The 18,948-nt window shown below is 33.6% G+C and overlaps 1 pseudogene; it reads right to left on the bottom strand.

Moving 5' to 3' along the window:
• Positions 1-3: 3 nt before the first annotated feature.
• On the bottom strand, positions 4-2,632 carry LOC114725979 (uncharacterized; annotated as a pseudogene).
• Positions 2,633-18,948: the final 16,316 nt, after the last annotated feature.

Raw genomic sequence — 18,948 nt, 5'->3', positions numbered from 1 at the left:
TGCAGAATTGCATCTGGAAAAGGCAGAGAAGGCTTGAATTGCATGTGGTAGGGCTGTTCTTTTGATGTACAAAACCATGTCTGTTGCTTGAAGTTGGACTAGTGGGGGTTCAGATTTGAACCCAAACACAAGAAAAGCTGATGCCCAGAAATGATCTGCGTTTATTATATAGGGATTACTTGTTTTCTGTCACTCCTTGAACAATAGCTTTGGCAGATTGTAAACCACCTTTCTTTTTCGCGAATGCCTGTGTTATGGGATGAAAATGGATGATGCAGTGTTCGTCGTTTTGCTGGCTATTCGCGCCAGTCCCAATTTCACCAGAAGCATTGCTGAATCATTTTCGCTTTTCCATGCTTTTGATGACAAACAATTGAATGTAACATCCAGAGTTTTTGTCTTAGGGATGATACTGTTAGCCGCACTAGCTAACAAACTTGCTGAAATTGGAGACGGGGCCAACCACCCACTTACAAGAAGCATTCTTTTGGCTAGGAAGTTCTGTTTTCTTCTGCTTTTCTCCAGAATCCCGAAGCTGAATTCAAGGATCTTCTTAAGGAAAGGGTTGTTCCTGAGGTGCTGTTTTCTGCAATGCTCTGTAACAAGAAGGAGAATCTTCTCAAGAGTGAATGTGGAATCTGGATCGTGCCAAAAAGAGCAGAAGGGGTTATTCCAAGTTCAGATAACAAATGAACCAATCAACCATAGACCAAAGCTCAATCTTCCCAGTTCTTGTTAAATGTTTTTAAGGAATTCTACCTCGCCAGATGGATACTCTCTCTTTTTTCTTCCTCTGATCAACATCATTGCATCAGATAGTGGCAGTGGTGGAAGCTCAATTGTATCATAGTTCATCCTTTTGACAGCCTACTGGTAATAATCACATGAGTACCTCCTGTGTTTCTGGGAATCAAGTCATGCATATTCTTTCCTTCCCACCAGTCCTCTTCAGATTCAAGATTATCAATTATAAGTAAATAAGGCATATCACTGAACAGCTCCCTCTTGATTCTCTTGTGAAAACTTCGGTTTCTTGCTCTTCAAAGCTACGGGTTCCGCCCCTTTCAACCTCAGAATCAGCACCAACATCTACACCTAAATGAAGAGACAGATTCAGTATGTTCTGCCTGGAGATACCGAGCTTCCCCACCAACCCACAAGACCATTTTGTATCTTGGTAGAATCTGTAAGCAAATTCCAGTGCCAGCTCTGATTTTCCAATCCCAGAAACCCCATTGATGCAAATCACAGTGCTACTCAAGCTCTTATAGTTACCACTTCTTGACTTCTTTTGTTTCCTCTTGAAAGAAATTTTTCCCTTGAGTGTTTCAACATCAACCAAGATTCGAAAGTTGAATCTCTGCTCTTGTCCATCTCTAGACAGATAAATCTCCCTCCTCTACTATTCACGTGGTCGCTTTCTTCATCAGCAAGTCCTTCAGATTGCCCACTGGCCTCTCCTTTGATGGTTGCTGTAGAATGACCTTGCTCTGGACAATTTCCGTTACCAAAGAAGAGACTTTCAATCTCCATAATCTCCTTCTCTCTTCCACCAAAGAATGCGTTTCTGGGGAAAGGTAAACTCTCAAATCCTTGTTTGTTCTCGAACCCTTCTCTCTTCCGTCCAAGTCTTGATCTAAGAATCCCCACAGCTTTCATTATGCAACGTCCCCAGTTACCATCAATGGCCTCCAGCTTTAGTTCATGAGATTGCATAACTCCATCCAATGCCTCTGTACACTCTTTGTTGATTGAATTGCAGTCTGCAAGAGCCATAACCTCAGTAGGTGAAGCTTCAAAGAAGAGTGGAATTAAGTTCTTCTTTGAACGAAGAATCTAATCTCCTCCATGCTGCAATGGTTTATAAAACTTGAAGGAGTGACTACAACTAAACCGAATGTCACTGAGCAAATGACTCTATCTGCGATCTCATGGCTCTGACTATCTGAGTATTTTGCTCTATCCGCAGAAAAACAGTCAATCCCTTGAAGCTCAAGCTCCGATTTAAGCCACTTACAGAAGCGTATCAAATTGGGATTGTGCCCATGAAAACCAATGTAAACGTCACAACTGGTAAGTTTGGCATTTGAAGCCGCCGAGAAAGAGCTTTTTGCGAACGAAGTTCGAGGTACGGGGAACGAGAATGAATGAAATGGCGTGGAGGAATCGGGTCAGGGACGGGAACACAAGTCACAAATTTGAGCTTCGTATCAGAAGTGTCATCGGAGAACTCGTAGGGATCCGACGGCGGTGTGTAGGAACTGCTAGGAATGTCTTCAGACTGGGAACCTCTGTACGAAAACGGCGGCGAAGGATGGGTGACGGTGGTTGGTGGTTGTTGCTGTAGTTGTGCTGGCGGCGGAGGTTGTTGTGGTGGGTTTTTGTAAACAAGGGCTCTCGCCGGAGTTGGGGGGATTTAAATTTTCTCCGATGGCCCTCGGAGATATATGCGGAGACTGTAAGGCTGAAACAAATGCTGAAGAAGATGGGATGATACAAGACAGGGAGAATCATAAGGCGTTGATTCCATGGAGTTCTTGAGATTTGGAGAAGTTAAATGCGAATCAGCACCACAAGTGCTTTTGCTTGATGAAGTCTTAACGGTGAGCGTACTAGCACTGCACATTTCTTCAGGGTCGCCTTCTCCTTCCTGTCCATGAATGGAAGCTTAAGAAGTACAACAGCGGTAAGCTTGTCGTGAGTGTGACTGAAAGTGGAATTGAGTCTCTCTCAAGCAACTACCTTCTTTTTACTTTGGAAAACATTTCTGGCAGTTATCGCTGTAGCCGCATTAAAATTCCCAGAAAGAAAGAAAGAACAGTCAACTCCATTGTGGAGCCAACACATCTGACGAATACAAAAGTATCTAAACAAATCCCTCATTCTAAGTTGAAACTTGAAAGGAAAATACTATTGAGCTTAGAGAGGGAATCTATTCAGGGTGCAGGGATTTTTTATTTTTATTTTTGGGCCTGAATGGTGCGGGGATTTGAACTTTGAAGTTTGAACACATAAAATTAATTCTTTTTGGAAGAAACTGAACATATTTCAATAATCAATAATCAGTGATTAATTAACAAAGCTTAAAAGTAAGTATCGTGCTTGATGCAGTTTTTTCCATTTTTTTATGTACATCAATGCATTTCCCGGCCTTTCTTTTGTCTTATGCGCTCTGCCAAGCTTTGTGGTCTGACTTAGTCGGAATCTGTGAATCTCACATGGGTTTGCGCAGAAGCCAAGGATAAGTCTGAATGGGTCAGTTTATAGGGTTGTATTTATAAATATGAGTGAGAGAGAAAAAAAAATTCTCTTCGCACTATTTATTAGAACCGTTAAAACAGGTCAAAATTTGTCCTTTTAATCCCACTTAGTTTTTTTATTTTTATTAAAATATGTAAATAATTATGGATTAATTTTTTATGAACAAGTCTAAACTAAAAAATTATTAGAAGAACTAATAGTTAAACCAGATAATTAAAGAAAATTAGATGTTTTGAACTAGCACAAGAGCAATTAAAATCAATTTTTAATTTTTTCAAAGATAAGAAGCGATATTCTTAGCCATCCGATCATTATAGTACTTCTTTATTATTAGTTCACATGTCTTAAAATAGCGTAGAAATTATCTTATTCTAACAAATGTTTAGGCGCTTATTTGTACTCGTAAATACTATATAGTTTTATTATACATAAGAGTAATGGAGACAAAAACATTAATATTTTTATCATTGAAGAAGAGCCCACTCATGGTAAAGAACAATCAAATACTTCTCCAGTCCTTAATATAAGACCTAATTGTTGAGTTGATTTTGATCCTAAATATAAGACATATTTCTTATATTTTTTAATTTTTTCTAAATTATCCCTATGGATACTCCCTCAACTCTAATCAAGTAGAAAAGGGAAAAAGGATATTAAAGAAGATGATTATGGTGTTTTAGAAAAACATATCATATTTTTTATAATTAACTAATTTACCTAACTTCTTAAATCTAATCAAATTAGTTAAATAGATCTTATATTAAGGATTGAAGGAGTATTATTCATCTTAATAATAGTGATGAAGATGAAAATAATAATAATGTTGATGATGTTAATCTTTAATTACTTCTTTTTATCCTTTTACTTCCGTGTTTCATTTAGTTTTGAGTTTTTTTGAGTTTAGAAAATACTACCTCTGGTCCTAATTATAAGACCCAGTTGACTAATTTGAGGAGATAAGGAAGTAAGTTAAGTTAGTTATTTGTAACAAATAAGTGTTGTCATTCCTAAAATATCCTTACTAATTAAGTGTGTTGGTTAGAACTATCATTATTAGAAGGATTATCTTGGAAAAAAATGCATAAATATGAGAGACAAAATGAATTGGGGTCTTATAATTAGGACCAAATTAAAAGTCAAACAGGGTCTTATATTAAGGACCGGAGGTAGTAATTTATTAGTTTTTATTTTTTTATATACATCATTAATTTATTTTACTAATATTTATAATTTGAATAAAAAATTTCAAAAGTTTTATTGTTTTATTTGTTATTTCAAAAAAATTAGGCCTTGGCTAATTTTAATAGTATGATAATTTTAAAATATGCGGACTTTAAAGAGCCAGTACTTTTAGGCCTTGGCCCTTCAGGGTTCAGCCCTTATTAACAACTCAATTGTTTTGTCCTTCATTTATTATAATGTAGATAATTATTATTTTTGAAATGTGAATATATTAAATAGAGATAAAGTTGAAATGTTATATTTTAAAGAAGAGTCAATGCAATTTAAGATTTTTTGTTTGTTTATGTAAAACATACTGAAAATATCCTATAAGGATCATGGGAGTAGGGGTGTGCATGGACTAGACTGGACCGGGTTTGTTATCAACCCGAAGTCTGGTCCAGTAAAGACCTCGGGCTGAAAAAAACAACCCGAGGTCTGGTCCGGTCCAGTGCCAACCCAAGGTCGGGTTGGACTGGACTTGGTCCTCTGGACTGCCTGGACCAGTCCAGGCAGTCCAGAGCTAATTTTAATTTTTTTAAAAAAAATTTTTTTCTTCAATAAGAGGCAAGATTGTAACTTACTATATAAAATTTTGCACATATTTTAATTCAAAAGTTATCAAATTTGATCATTCCTTTTCAATTTCCCAATGAAGTCATGTTTTATTAATTAATTCTCATCAATATAGATCTTAAATTGTAGAAAATATATATGCATGCTCATTACTTTGAAAGTTAATAGATAAATCTTAATTATTTGAATAGATAAAAAATTTATATAGAAAAATTAAATCAAATTAAAATTATATAAATAATAATTTAAAAAAAATCGGGCTAGACTGGACTGGACCAACTGGTCTGAGGGGTCAGTCCCTAGTCCAGTCCAGCCCGATGAGACCAGTCCGGTCCAGTCTGGTCCAGTCTTGTTTCGGGCCAATTTTTTTTGGACTAGACTGGACCGGGTTTGTTCGGGTTGGACCGGACCATACCGGACCACCGGGTTTTTGCACAGCCCTACATGGGAGTATTTACTACTCTGTTCCTATTTATAAGTCATTTGTGAAGGAAAAATTTGTTTCTAAATATACGTCACTTGTAGGGTAATTAATGAGTTTTTTTTCCCGTATTTACACTATTGACTTAAATAAGTGAGAGAAAATATAAAACTTTTTTTTTTCACTACCCTTCCTTTAATAAGGACAAAAAGTGAAAAAAAATTGTTAACTTAATATATTTTTGGGATACAAATTATTTATGAATAACAACATAATTGTACATAATATATTATTGAGAGGGAAATCATACTCTCACACTTTGGTGAGTGAGCGCAACATTGTTGATGGGCTTATTCCAATTCAGAGCTCAGGGTTCTGTGAATTTTATAGGGAAAATCATTTTGCAGGTACTTATGCTTTTTTTCAATTATTAATTTAGTATTTGGGTTTTTTTTCTTCTAATTAAACACTATAATTTTAATCTATTAACATAATTAGCTTCTGCATAGGGGCCAACAGTACTAACAGGGTAAAGTTACAGAAGTTAACAGTAGTAACCAAGTAAAATTAGAATATTTAATTAAGAAAAAAAGGACTTATAGATATTAAATTAAAAATTGAAAGAAATTGTAGCAAGCAAAATGGTTTTCCCAATCTTACACTTGGCTTGCATAGAAGTCGACAATTAGTCCGAATGGGTCAATAGACAAAGTAATAGTTTATGTATACTAGGTCTGATTATTAATATAAAACCTAGTTTGCTTTTTTAATTTGATCATAAATATAAGATCCTAATCTATTTTATTTTTCATAGTTATCTGTACTTTTAAGGTAGTGTTTATAGTGGTTGTACTTGTTTAGTTGTTAAAATTTCATCAAATAACACTTGATTAGTTGAGGTATTTTAGAAAAGATAATACCTATTTATTAAAAATAACTAACTTAACAAATTTTCTTAATCCATTTAAATTAGTCAACCAACTCTTATACTAAGGACATGAGGTAGTAGTATAAAAGCAAAATATGTGTGTGTTTTCACCACATATATATATATAAATATATGTATATGTACGTGAAAAATTAGTTCGTGACCTTGTAATTTGGCCTTGTAGTTTTTCTATTGTGTCATTACATTTTTCTAAATAATATTGATGTAATGCTGAATGAATAAATAACATGTGAGTTGACATTACTAACGGATGTACCCACGTAACACAATCATCAGAAGAAATTAAAGTGGTAAAAAAAATAAAAAGCTTTTTGAGATTATTATAGCCTCTAAGTGCTTTCGATCTGCACCATATATAGTCTGACAGTGTTTGAAATCATAGGTAAGAATGTGGAAAAACTCGGTGGTCTGGCCCAGTCCGGTCCAACTCGAAATGATTTGGTCCGGTCCAGTCTTATCTAAATAAACTATATAATGAAATTAAACTAGACTGGACCACACTAGTTGGTCGAGTTGGACTAGGTTTCGAACCAAGTGATCAGACCACTTGGACTGGTTCGGTCCGGTCCGGTCTAGGTGAATTTTTTATTTTTCAATAATTTGTAATTTAGATGTTACCTTTAATTTTTTTTAATGTTTTTAGAGATTTTTATGTATTTATGATGAGGTCTTAATATTTTCGAATGACTTTTATATGATTATAGGTATTTTTTATTGTCTTAAATTATATTTATCATGTTAAAATCTTGCTTCTTATAATGAAAAAATTAAAAAAGAAAAAAGAAAATTGGAAACCTAAAATGCCTAGACCAGTCCACTAGTCTGGTGGATTGAGACCAATCCAACTCGACCTCAGGTCACTACTAGACTAGACCAGACCACAGATTGCTAAACCCAACTTGACCAAAAATCAGACCAGACTTCGGATTGGGTTCTGGTCTGGTTCGATGTGTTCGTTGTATAACCCTAGGTATAGGGAATAACACCGAAAACCAATCCCCACCCTCTCCAAGCTTCTCTTCCAATCAATTTTTATTTATTAGTACTTCGTCTCAGTGGTTTGAGATTTAATTCTCATTTCTCAATTTGTATTTATTCATTTTATGTCTAAATAATGTTTATAATGATTACATATGTTTCAGAAATTTTTATTAAAAAATAGTTCAATGTAAATAATTAATAAAAATAATATTTATTTATTAAAAATAATTAACTTAACTAATTTTTTAATGTTATTAAATTAATTTTATATTTCTAAAATTAACAATCAAAATTATTATTATTGTTGTTGTTTTGGCTTGGGCCAAAGATGTCATCAATTTTAATAGGGTGAATGTGTAATTTTACTTGTAAGCTTTGCGGTTTGGCTAAGTTGTATTCTGCGAATTTTATGGAGAAAATCATTTTTGCAAGTTCTTATATTTTTTTCTCAATTTTTAATTTAGTATTTGGGTATTTTTTTTCTTCTAATTAAACACTATAATTTTAATTTATTAATATAATTAGCTATTGCATAGGGGCCAATAGTACTAGCAGAGTAAAGTTACAGAAGTTAACGGTAGTAACAAAGTAAAATTAGAATATTTAAATTAAAAATTGAGAGAAATTGTGGCGAGCAAAATGGTTTTGCCAATCTTACATTTGGCCTACACAGAAGTCGACAATTAGTCCGAATGGGTCAACAGACAGAGTAATAGTTTATATATACTATATCTGTTTTTTAATATAAAACCTATTTTATTTTTTAATTTGATCATAAATATAAGACCCAAATCTATTTCTTCTTTCATATTTATCTATTTTTTTAAGGTAATTTTTGTAGTGGCTGTACTTGTTAAACATATCATCAAATGACATATGATTAGCTAAGATATTTTAGGAAAGATAACAGTATTTATTAAAAATAACTAACTTAACTGATTTTTTTAATCTATTCAACTTAATTAACTAACTTTTATGTCAAGGAAATAAGGTAGTATATAAGCAAAATATGTGTGTTTTCACCATATATATGTGTGTGTACGTGAAAAATTAGTTTATTACTTTGTAATTTTGCCTTATTTTTTAATCAGATAATTGCAGTTTTTCTATTGTGTCATTATAGTTTTCTAAATAATATTGATGTAAATGCTGAATGAATAAATAACATGTAAGTTGACATAAAATATAAAATAAAAAGTGGCATTTTAAAAATAAAATATTAAAATAAAATTTGTGTATCATCAATGTAAAATAAAAAATTAGTGTGCTCATAATTGTCTCCTCAAATATATATACAATCTGTGATTTGGTTAATTTTTACTTTATTTAGATCATATGGAAAAATTAATCAAAGTATGCATTGGGTGAAAGCCACAACATTAGCTGTAGATAATATTTTTTATAAATTAATAAATTATAAATATAAAGAGTAATACCTATAATTAAAACAATATAAGGGTACAGTATAAAAATTTAATTAAAAATAGAAAATAAATTGCTGTTATTTTATACCATAAAAACTTGGGAGAATTACAATCAAGTCCCATATAAGAAAAATAATTACTAAAAGGTCCAATAACAACATAAACATTCTGTAATGACAAATTCTAGAGTAAAAAATAAAAATTTCTAAAACTTGTTTTGTAATTTTTTTGTATGGGATCCTATTATAATTCTTCCTAAAAACTTGAATATTATTTTATATTATATGTTTGTCCTGTATGGCAGTATTATTGAGAGGGAAATCTCAAATCATATCTTTACCAAAAAAAAAAAAAATCAAATCATACTCTCACAACTTCCTAAGTGGAGGCATCATGTTGATGGGCTATTCAATTCAGGGCTCAGAGTTTAGAGATAATGGATATACCAACAAAACGCAATCATCGAATCAAAAGACATTTAAAAATGGTAAAAAGAAAATAAAATACTTTTTCGTATTGGCATAGGCTTATAGCCTCTGAGTGCTTTCGTCTGCATAATATAGTCTGACACTGTTTTGGAAGGTATTCGCATCGGGAATGAGACCGAAGACCAGTCCACCCGGCTGCTCTTCCAATCAAATTTTATTTATTTATGTATTTTTTTGAGCTGAGTAGTATTTATTTATTATTATTCTTATTATTATTTGGTTTCGGCCGAAGTGGTCATCAATTTCCATATGCATGCGTGTGGGCTGAAACAAGTCCAGAAACGAGTTGATTGCTTCGGGCCGGATCTTCCCTCTCCTATCCGTTTGAATTTGGAATCTGACGCGAAAAAATCCTTTTAAAATTAGGCACACATATTTGGGGGGAAAATTAAAAGGAAAAAAGAAATTGGACTTGTTTGGTTTTCTTGCTTTAAAAATCATTTTTTATTTTTTATTCTTAAAAAATAAAAAAATTATTTAATAATTTGTTTTTAGTTGATTGTTTTGAAAAAATTGTAATATGTTTTTTTTTTTAAAAAAAACTAAAACAATTTTTAGGTTTTTTCTTTTGTATTTTGTATTTTTTTGTTTTGAAAAATTAAAAAAAATTCTTTTCTTCTTACCTACCACCCACCACATATTATTGCTAGCGACAACCACCACTCACCAAATGTGTTTTACTGAGCTAGTTTGTTTTTATTTTTGTTTTCTAAAAAAATAATTTTATAAAATGTTTTTTAAAGGAAAAAAAATCTGTTTGGATGATTATTCTAAAAAATTACATTTAAAAATAAATATACTGAAATTAGAGGATGAAATTTTAATTAAAATTGAGTGTTGAAATGGAGAAAAAGCCATCGAGTAGAAAAGAAAGAGTTTTCTAATTTTTCTAAACGAGAAAAATAAGAAATGCAAAGACAAAAATAAGAAAACAACTAAAAATTGTTTTTGTATTATAGTTTTTAAAAAAATATTTTGGTTTTCTTAAATATTTAGCTAAAAATAAACTTTGAAACAAGTATTTTAGATTGTTGTCTTTAAAAGCCAAAAAAAAAAACTGTTTTTAAAACAAGAAAACAAACAAGGCTATTATGTTTTTTGGCCTTAAATGTGATTTTTTAGAAATAATTATCGAAACATTTGTTTTCTCAAATTTGAAATAATTTTATAAAATTGTTTTGAAAAACAAAACAAAAAGTAAAAAGAAACAAGCCTCTTGTTTCCTCTGCAAATAATTCGGATGCAGAGGAAAAAGAGAAAGACGAACTGGAAATATAAACAAATATCCACAGCCATAAAGTTCCTGCGTCTTTTTTATTGGGCTATGCAAAAGTGACCCTCCATAGTCAGCTTCTTAGAGGAATTATACCCATCCAAATTAAAAAATGTTTGAGAAAATAACAGTCTTTAAATATTTTGGGCTGCAGGCGTGCTATATTGATGTATTCAGCAATTCAACAAGTCACTAGTAGAAACTTGCGATATAATGATCTATATCAAAATATTAATGTCCTTGTTTGAATTTCGAACTTTTTTGCAAGTCATGAACTGATATCTTGTGCATTGATCCTAAGGACAAATATCTTTTACGTTGTTTTGTATATTAATTACTAACTCCTGTAATTAATATAAAATTGAGTTTGTAATTTAAATTAAAATACAAATTAAATCTTATGTACCACCTGCAGTCTTTAATATAAGAGTTTGTTTGATTTTTATTTTGATTCTGTAACATCCTACTTTTAACCCCTCAAAGTACGCATTTGGAAGTGTTATGGTTCAAACGGATCACAACACAAACCCGTGGATTAAAATTTCAACATAATTATTACTCGGGTTATTATTCACTGTTTAAATTTCAGATTACAGGTCCAACTTTAAAAACTCATAACTAATTTTATAAAAATCGTATTGAGGTGTTCTAAAATTCTACGAAAAGCTCTTTGAAAGCTATTTAAGGAAAAAATATCCAATTAGACTTATCCTTACTCAATTCGTACAGTTTAATCAATAAAGATTACTGTTCATTTGGTAAAATCTGGAACTTTCAGATTTTGTGCCTCAACTTTGAAAATTTGTATCTCCATGCGTACACGTACAATTGAGGTAATCTACCTCTCATTTTAAAGCTTGGGAATGTGAACTATAAGTATGCCGAATATCGTGGCTAAACTCATTCATTTGATAGGTCAAACTAGAGTTACAAACTCACTGCCCCAAAACCTACGTTTTACCCCTTAACTACTGTTTACTTTAATTCTTTTTATTTCTTTGACATACATAACTTGGGCTTACTTTTTCCCATTCATTCTCATACATTTCTATTCATGCCATAAATATTATAATTAAATACATGGCATCATTGGCATCCATAACATAGTTTACAAAATAGGAGAATTATACATTCATCAACAGTCTCATCCATTAACAAGAATAATTCTCTGCTTACTTCTCCTTGCTTCTCATGCCATTATTACCCATCGTTGCTTGACCTAAATGGTTAGTTAGGGAGAAGTGAGATTGAGGAGAATCTCAATAGAAAACATTACTGTATACATGCACAAGATGGATGCTAGTGTATGGTATGTATTTTTTCATAAATTTAAGTTAACTAGTGACATGCCATCATGCTTTATGCTTGGTATAAAAATACATGGCCATAGGAACATATTAAAAACAACATTTCCTGCAACAATCATCATGTCATAACATCATTCAAACAACAAATACAAATCGACATATGAGCATACCACATCAACACATAAAGGGTAAGTTCACTACCTTGCATCTCAAGCTTTCCTCTTGCTTTTCTTTTGATTCCCTTGACTTCCCAACCACAAGGGCTTTCAGTCCATATCATCAAACATCCTCTTGGATATTCCAAGGTCCTAAACATAATCACATTGGTCATACAATTCATTAGGACCAAGAGATTATATAAAGTTCAAGACTAACCTTCTTGAACCTAACTCTTTTTTCTTAATTTTGGATTGATGTTCTAGCTTTATAAAATTATTCCCTCTCATTTTGATAAAATTTGGGCAGCAATTCCCCTTAAGAAAATGACTTCCCAACATCATCAAACTATCATAAAATCAACATATAACAACCATAAACCAACATAGAGAAGTTTGGAAGCCTTACCTTGGTTCCAAGTCACTTCCCCTCTCTAGAATTCTCTTCTTTCTCTCTCTAGTTTTGATTTTGCAAGAGTTTCCCCTCTTAAAATGGTCTTACACGAAAATAAACTATGGATGGGGGTATTTATAGGCTTCATACTTTTCATAATGCCACACATGCCCTTCTTGAATAAGAGCTCACCTTAACCCTCCATTCAACCACCCTTCCATGTGTACACATCTTAAGCAACATAGCCTAAGAAGATGACAAGTGTCTTGGTGAGTCATGGCTTCAAGAAGCTTGTGGATACTTCTAAAGATTTCTAGTTCCCTTTAGGTTCTTTTATACTCTTCTTGGTTGCTCTAGATTCTTCTAACAACTTGAACAATTCCTTTCATGCCCATTCATCAACTTGGTATTAAAATAGGGAGGAAATAAATAGAAAATTCGTGCAAAAATATTTCCTTAATTATTTCTCCACTTATCAAGCCAATCTTGCATCGTATCGGATACTTTTTTGGTCCTGACTTACCCTGTACTACCAGGACAACTTCTTCTTAAAATTCTGGCCAATAAAAGGTATATATATGGCGCTATCTTAGAGGAGCATAGATGAAAATAATTAGCTCTACTGACAGGCTACTTAACCTTACTAAGTCACGCAGTAGAGATTTTACTATGACAGGTAGACAAAGGACTGTCGAAAATATTTCTGTATTGCGTTCTGATTTTTATGTTATCCATAAATATCTTCTACTAACTTAGCATGATGACTCATAGATGTCATGATTGCATTTGGTGACTCAGCATGATGACTCGTAGGTGTCATAATTACGCTCGGCAACTCATCATGATAACTCATAGGTGTCATGATTACGCTTGGCGACTCAGCATGTTGACTCAGCACCGTCATGATGACCCTTAGATATTTTCTTTGGTTTTGTCTCCTATTTAGGGGACAAAAATTATTTAATATTTGACTTGAGTATTTTATCCAATCCAGAGCTCTAAAAATTCATTCAAAAATATCATAAAATTTCTCATATTTTAGAGAAAATCTGTGAATTTTCTCAAATTATAACTTAGATCATAAGTATTTCTTTTTAAATTTCCCATAACAAACCTATAAACTGCAGTTATGGCCTTAAAAAATGTTAAAGCCATTCTGCTGGCCTTCTAGGGTTGAGACTAATTTTATAATTTAGTACAACTTTTCAAACCTTTAACCTCATTTTTGTGTACATTTTTTAGGTCTCTTACTATTTTAAATAATTACCTCAAATAGTGTACTTTTTACCGATCATAACCTTATAAATTCCATTTAAGCTATCTCAAGGGTATTTTCGTCATCTCTCTTCACAAAAGAGTTTTAAAATATTATTTTATATTTTTTGGGATTTTCTTAGAATTTTCTATGTACTTTTCATTTTTACCCTTGATGGCCTAACTTTCTGAATTTACGGTTTTACCCCTACTTATGCTCAACCTCATAAAACCATCTCTTTGAGGCTTCTAACTTAACTTTTGGTCTGTATCTAGCCTTTTTTCTCTTTCTTGGCCTTTGAGACTTTATTAGAGCCTTTAACTTTGATTACACTTTAGCCCCTTAAAACTTTCACTTTGCAGTTTAGTCTCTAAAACTGCTTTAACTTCCTTTCTTATCTTTGGGACCTCTGCTAAAAAGAGGTCTGGTAGTCTATCCAATTCAGGCTATTTCTGGTACTTCTAGGCCCAAAAATCAGGATGTTACAGGTTCTAAATACTATCTCTAGTTCTTAATGTGAGAGCTTGTTTGACTTTTATTTTAGTCTTAAATATAAGATCCTAATCCATTTTGTCTCTCATATGTATCCATTATTTCCTAAGGTTGTCTTTGTAATAATATTAGTTCTAGCCAATATACTTAATTAGCAAGAATGTTTTAGGAAAGACAACACCTATTTATTACAAATAACTAACTTAAATAGTTTTTCTTAATCTTATCAAATTAGTCAGCTAGTTCTTATATTAAGGACTAGAGATAGTATAAGATTTCAATCTATTTTTTCTTTCATATGTATCAATTTTTTTCTCAGTAATCTTTGTAATGATGATAGTTCTAGCCAATACACTTGATTAGCAAGGATATTTTAGAAAAAACAACATCTATTTATTACAAATAACTAACTTAACTAATTTTCTTAATCTACTCAAATTAGTTAATTAGCTCTTATGTTAAGGATTGGAAGTAGTATATTATCTCGGATCCTTAATAAAAGAGTTAGATAAATAATTTTTAAATAATAAAAAAATTATTTAAATTAATTATTTGTAATAAATAGATGTTGTTTTTTTCCCAAAATACCTCATATTAATCATGTGCATTGAAAATACTTTTTAATGAAAATTTCTTAACATGTGAAATCATTGTGATAATAATTTAGGGCAAAATGGATAAATGTTAAGAACCAAGTGGATTGAGATATTATAATTAAAATCAAATCAAATTTAAATTAATTCTTATATTGAGAATCAAAATCGAATCGAAAGTAGTAGTACTGATATAAGACCCATTTAACTAATTTGATTAGATTAAAGAAGTTAGGTAAGTTAATTATAAGAAATATGACACATTTTTCCTGAAATACTATAATCATCTTTCTTAATATCCCCCCTTCCTCTTTTACTTGATTATAGTTGAGGGAGTATCATAGGGGTAATTTAGAAAAATTAATAAATATGAAAAATGGGTCTTATATTTAGGATCAAAACCAACTCAACAATAACCAACGGGGGTTGGGTCTAGTGGAAGGAGCTAGTCTCCCACAACGTGGTGAACCAAGGTTCGAATCCCCACTAGGAGAGGTGTCCACATTTAATGCCCGACAATACCTCGAATAGAATTGTCTCCAATAGGAGGATACTTATGCTTTAAGGAAAAAAAAAACTCAACAATTGAGTCCTATATTGAAAATCGGAGGTGTTAGATTTTTGGGTTTGGATCCGCCTTGGATTTGATGGGCCGGATTATTTGACCCGGTATAAAGAGAATATATCAGTCAAATATCCAAGCGATATCATGATATGTTTGACTTGGTCAAACATCCTGAATCATATCCAATCGGTTACGATATAAATCTAATTAATTTATATTAAATTAATTATTTATATTGTATAGATTAAATATATATTAAGTATATATATTTAGAATTAATTAAGATTGATTCTGGATTTGAATTCAAAATATCATGATATTATGAGATAAGGATATATTATATCTTATCTCAGATTTTATCTGATGGGCTCAGTGGATATTTTTATGCTACCCAAAATATCCCTGACAAAAGCTATAAATAGAGGCTTCCCCCCATCAGTTCAAATCACTCCAGTAGTAGAGCTTTCCTACTATCTCTCTCTCTCTCTTAATTTTCTTTCTTGCAAAAGTGGTGCTCTGCTGTGCACTTAAAAGCTCAGACTTTTATAGTCTAGCTTAAGCGTGAGCTAAGGAGATCCGACCGACCCGACCCGAGATCCGACCCGGTATGTTTTCGATCCATTCTCCAATTTTTCTAACATTGGCATCAGAGCCGAGATGTTCTTGAGGCTCTCAATATATGTGTGCATATATATATTACACGCTCATTTTTTTTCCGCTGCACCGTGAATATGCCGTATGCCATTCGAACTGAATATGCTTGTGTTTTAAACTCAAATACACACTCCGTTTATATAAGTGAAGTTCGAAAACATTACTTGTTACTCCGTAAGATTTAAAAACGTGATCGAAGTCTATTTTCTGGAGCTTCCAACGTCGGCCGTTCGAACCTTGTTTTTGGGTCTTTAAAATTGATGTTTTTTAAAGAAAATAAACCCATAGAGTTGTAGAGCACGAAAATACGAGTCCATAGACACCTAAAATGCATAAAACGGAGCTCGGAGGAGGAAGATACGGCGGTTCGAAAATGGCGGGTCGCGACGGACCCGCCGGAGCTCCAGCCGGATCTGGGGCGACCCGGCTGGAGGTCAGGGACGACCTGACCAGCCCAAAACGGCGTCGTTTTGGGCTGGCCAGGACGCAGCGTTTCACTTTAAGTGAAACGCTGCGTTTCGGGTCCGTGGACCCGGATCTCCCTGGAAGTCGGGTCGGTAGACCGACCCGACCGACCTTTTTTTTAAAAAAAAAATAATAATAAATAAATTTTTTTTGGATAAAAAAAAATTTTTTTCTGAAATTTTTTTTGGACGCGCCATGTGGGCGCGTGGGGTCCACCTAGGGACCCTTTGGTCATAAAAAGCACATATATAGACTCCTTGAGACGTGAGGAATCAAATAGGACAGGTCACGTGACGGCGAGAGGCCGGAAAGGCGGCGCGTGTATGACACGCGCCGGTCCCGAGAGTGGGCGATCCTAGCTCTTTAAAAAAAAAAAAAAAAAAAATTTTGCTTGTTGGGGCGCGTGAGGGCGCGTGAGGGACTATTTTTGAGCCCTGTTTGACCTGAAATATTTCTAAAATCATGAGCTATGAATTAATATATTATGTGCTGTTTTTTTATGACTTTTTGGGTATGAAAAATAGCAAATAAATGTTTTGAATATTTATTTTTATATTTTTCTTAACTTGTTCTTTTTGGGTTTAGGAAATGGCCAACTCAAACTCAAATTCTAACTCCTCTTTTGGAAAATATCCAACTTATTCTCCTCTTTCTGATGCTCCGAAATCTTCAAATAATTATGCTGCCGAAAGTACAAATAAAAGAAAAGCGCCTCAATCACAAGTAAACTCTAATGTACCTGAGGGGAGCAGTGGTAAAAGGAAATGTGTTCCTGACCAACAAGAGGAAGAAGTCTGCAGACCCAAGGACATAAATTTAATAGAAAAGATAGCAGAAAAGCATGCTGATGAATACAAGCATCAAAAGTGCCTATTTTCAAAATTGAATTATTATGCTAAACAAATTGTCAATGAGCAAGACGCACTCTTTTTCTCAAATATTGCAATCCAATACAGAGAGGAACTGGCAAGGAGGGGACACATATTTAGTGAAGCATTTTTTAAACAATGTCTCTGTAGATGCTGGAAAGGTGTTAAAGAGAGTTTGAGAGAACCAATGATAAAATATATCATGAACGAATGAGTTTTTGTTCACATTTATTTCTTTTCATTTAATGTTTACTCTTGAGACTTCATTTTTGGAATTATCCAATTTTTTGTAAACATTCATGCTTCAATAAATAAAGTTTTTTTTATTTTCAAATGCTTTATTTGAGTGGGAGTTTCATGAGGAAAACTCCAAATTGGGGATATGTTCAAGGAAAGTCAAAGGTAAGAAAGGTAAGAGACTAACCAGGAGTAATGGGATGGGAGCCAACCTAGTTGTCTCCTGATCATGAAAATGGTGAGACTCTTACCCAGGCGACCTATGACCTACTTGAAAAAGTGTATATTGCATACCATACTAAAATGCATTGTTGTCTATGTGATAGCACGATGTCTCAAAGAGGAATCAAGTCCATTATAGCTGACCTCGTAGGAGGTGACAAGCTGAACGGAGACAATTACAGCATGTGGCGTCGTAAGATATCGTATGTCCTCGAAGAACAAGAAGTCACTGATGTGTTGACTACTTTTCTTCCAGAGCCTGAGGCAAATGCATCGCGAAGGGACCAGGACGGCTACGCGGCCTGGAAAAGAAGGGACACTATCGCCAGAATAACCATGCTAAGTGCCATGACTGACGATGTGTTGGTGCAATTCGAAACACACCCTTCAGCCTCTGCCATGTGGGCAGCACTGAAATCCGAATTTGACGGTACCTCTGCTGCGAGGCTTAGGAGACTCACCGTCAAACTTGATAATTTCAAGCTGGGTCCTAACACTCCCATAAGGCATCACCTAAGGGCAATGCAGAACTTAATCAGGGAGCTTAAGGAAGCCGGAGGCGCTTTATCTGATGAGCAACAGATTCAAGCTGTCATGAGATCTCTCCCAGCAAGTTGGGATACCATGAAGCACACCATTACTCATAATGAGAGTATAAAAACCTTTGCTGATGTAGCTCGCCACCTCCAACTGGAGGATGATCGGATGGAAACTGTGAAGCCTGTCAGTAAGGCATATTTAACTGAAGGAAAGGGAGGGACAACCTCCCAAAACCAGTCCAAGAGAAGCAAAGGCTCTCAAAATAAGAAAGGCGGCCCTAAAGTGAAGAAGGGAAAGAGTTCCTTCAAGAAAGGCAAGAAACCTGCAAAGAAGCGGAACATAGCAACCATCAAATGCTATGCTTGCCAACAAAAGGGGCATTATGCCAAGGACTGCCCTGAGCAGAAAAAGGTATTGGATTCAGATTCAATACATTTCTCTTATGTTTCTAGCACTGCGTTTATTGCTGAAACTAATCCTGTTTGGGTTATAGACTCAGGGGCCACAGACCACGTGAGCAAGGATCGTGGGAACTTCACAGAATTTCGTCGGTTACCAGCAAGAAGCAGATGGCTTTATGTTGGGAACAACGCGAGAGTAGAAGTC

The sequence above is a fragment of the Neltuma alba genome, unplaced genomic scaffold (assembly GCF_004799145.2).
Source record: "Neltuma alba isolate B1F8T4 unplaced genomic scaffold, ASM479914v2 tig00012319_pilon, whole genome shotgun sequence".
In the NCBI taxonomy this organism is placed as follows: Eukaryota; Viridiplantae; Streptophyta; class Magnoliopsida; order Fabales; family Fabaceae; genus Neltuma; species Neltuma alba.
The sequence above is the reverse complement of the archived record's forward strand: the minus strand, read 5'-3'. Positions and strand labels throughout refer to the sequence as shown.